The sequence below is a fragment of the Eschscholzia californica genome, unplaced genomic scaffold (assembly GCF_041429995.1).
Source record: "Eschscholzia californica isolate CP2 unplaced genomic scaffold, dmEscCali1.0.p SCAF_282, whole genome shotgun sequence".
NCBI lineage: Eukaryota > Viridiplantae > Streptophyta > Magnoliopsida > Ranunculales > Papaveraceae > Eschscholzia > Eschscholzia californica.
In genome coordinates, this window is record NW_028238401.1 from 1 (window position 1) to 2,500 (window position 2,500).

Sequence of the window (2,500 nt, forward strand, 5' to 3'; positions counted from 1 at the left end):
AGCAACTCCTATGTTGGAAGCAAGGTGTTGTCTGATTAGACCACGAATTACAAATGTCTGGAAAAGCTCTATTGCTATTTCGCGAGGCAATCCGCATCGATGTAATGAAAGCGAAGGGCCCACGACAATGACGGAACGCCCCGAATAATCGACCCGTTTACCAAGCAGAGTCTCACGAAATCTTCCTTCTTTGCCTTCAATTATATCTGAAAACGACTTGTAAACTTTATTATGACCGTCCCTCATTGGTTGTCCACGGATCCCATTATCAAGAAGTGTATCCACGGCTTCTTGCACTAATTTCTCCTGACACATTACTGATTCCCCTGGCGTAGATCTGCTTGTTATTAATAGATCGGTAAGAGTATTGTTCCGATAGATAACTCTTCTATAGAGTTCATTAATATCCGAACTCATTAGCTTACCCCCGTCTATCTGAATGATCGGTCTCAATTCGGGAGGAAGCACTGGTAATAGGCACAAAACCATCCGTTCTGGTTCTACATTTGTTCGAATAAAATGCTTAGCTAATTCCATGCGTCTAACCAAAAAAATCCTTTCTTCTTCCAATTTTTCTATCTTCCCATTCATTACCAGTGGCCCTTCTTCCCCTAACTCTTTCCATTCTACCAACGAATAATCTGTAATAAGTCGCAAATCCGGATCGGCTAATTGTTCTCTGATAGCACTTGCTCCAGTCGAGATTTCTCGATTTCGAAATGTATCGAAGCCTTGAGTAGTAAAAAAAAGTGGGATGCTGTATTTCCGGGATTGGATTTCATATTCGAATGAACTCGTAATCGTAAGAAAGTAGGTTTTTTAGCTACGGTCCTAGCAAAAGAAAAATTGGGATAGGTTCCGATAGGATTTCCCCCCTTCAAAACCGGACGTGAAGGTTTCCTCTCATCCAGCTCAAGTAGTTACACCAAATAAAGATAAAGAAAGGGGTTCTCACTTTCAAATTTTGTTCTAGAAAACCCCAAAGATCTACTCCTTACTCAAGTTCCCAGTCAGGGCCAACCAACATTTCATTGATTCATTCTTCCTTTTCTTTTAGTTAGATCTTTTATTTAGATTTTCTGAATTCCTTCTTCAATTACGACATAAATGAAATGTTAAATTCTTGAGTAGTCTACTTTCCTTCGAATGCTGAATCCCCTTAAAAGAATACCTTGGAATTCATAAGGAATTTACTTGTCTATGTATCATTCCATTTGATCTTTTAGGTCTCTACTTCACCTCGACGGTTATGACATGATGCCCTTTAAATTAAAGCCTATATGCGATGAATAGGCCCTTGTAACCATGCCACATTTGCTTATTGGAACAGAATTTCTTTCTAAACTCAAAGAAATGGAATGCTTAATTCCACGAAAGAAGTCTTTTTCACGAGGTACAACTAGCAATTCCTATTTATCTCTTACGGAATCGACCATAGATCAATTCCCCTTTTATTTGGGAGTCTTAAATACACCCATAATTCTGAGCTTCATGTTACTCCACCAAGAGACATGTCAGAGTCAGGGCATCCCAATTGGATTGAATGGGATGACAGTTTCTTATTCCCAATCTGTAAAATAATAATTTTGATCAAATCACACATCGCAGTATACTAGGCCTTCTAATTCTTTAAGAGGTTTATCTAAAAGATTCGCGATATAACTAGGAAGACGTTTCAAATACCACACATGAGTTACTGGACATGCCAGTTTGATGTATCCCATTTGATATCTTCGTATCCGAGAATCAACAAAACTCGACCCCGCATTGTTCACAAAATTTCGGGTCTTCTTTTTCATCTCCGATTACTCGATAGTTTCCACAAGCACAAATTCCACTTTTTATAGGCCCAAAAATTCTTTCACAAAACAATCCATCTTTTTCTGGTTTATTGGTTTTGTAATGAAAAGTATAGGGTTTTGTCACCTCTCCAACTATCTCTCCATTAGGTAGGATTTTATTGGCCCAAGCACTTATTTGTTCAGGAGAAACTAATCCAATTCGAAGGTGTTGATGTTTATATCGGTCAATCATAGAAGAAAAATTCTGATTCATTCCGATCAAGCTTCCTGCCTATTAATCTGGAAGTTCTTCTCAGATACAAGGAAATGATTCAATTCCAGAGCCAAAGATCGTAGTTCTCGAACGAGCAATCGAAAGGATTCTGGAGCATCCTCGGGTTTAGGTATTGTTCCTCCAATGATCGTAGTACCAAGTACTTCCTGACGAGCTCTAATATGATCAGATTTATAAGTAAGCATCTCTTGTAAAATATGAGCAACACCAAATCCCTCTAGAGCCCAAACTTCCATTTCTCCTACCCGTTGCCCCCCTTGCTTGGCCCTTCCCCTAAGGGGTTGTTGTGTAACAAGCGCGTAATGTCCACTGGAACGCCCATGGATTTTATCATCAACTTGATGAATTAATTTCAGGATATAGGACTTTCCTATTATAACAGGTTGTTCAAAAGGATCTCCTGTTCTTCCATCAAATATTCTGC

At 39.0% G+C, this 2,500-nt stretch overlaps 1 pseudogene across 1 annotated transcript; it reads right to left on the bottom strand.

Annotated features, from left to right (window-relative positions):
• Positions 1 to 6: 6 nt before the first annotated feature.
• Positions 7 to 1,748, bottom strand: LOC147553711 (DNA-directed RNA polymerase subunit beta' pseudogene; annotated as a pseudogene). The gene is made up of 2 exons (XR_015236448.1): positions 1,602 to 1,748; positions 7 to 845 (listed from the first exon to the last, which is right to left on the bottom strand). The product of XR_015236448.1 is annotated as a DNA-directed RNA polymerase subunit beta' pseudogene (transcript).
• Positions 1,749 to 2,500: the final 752 nt, after the last annotated feature.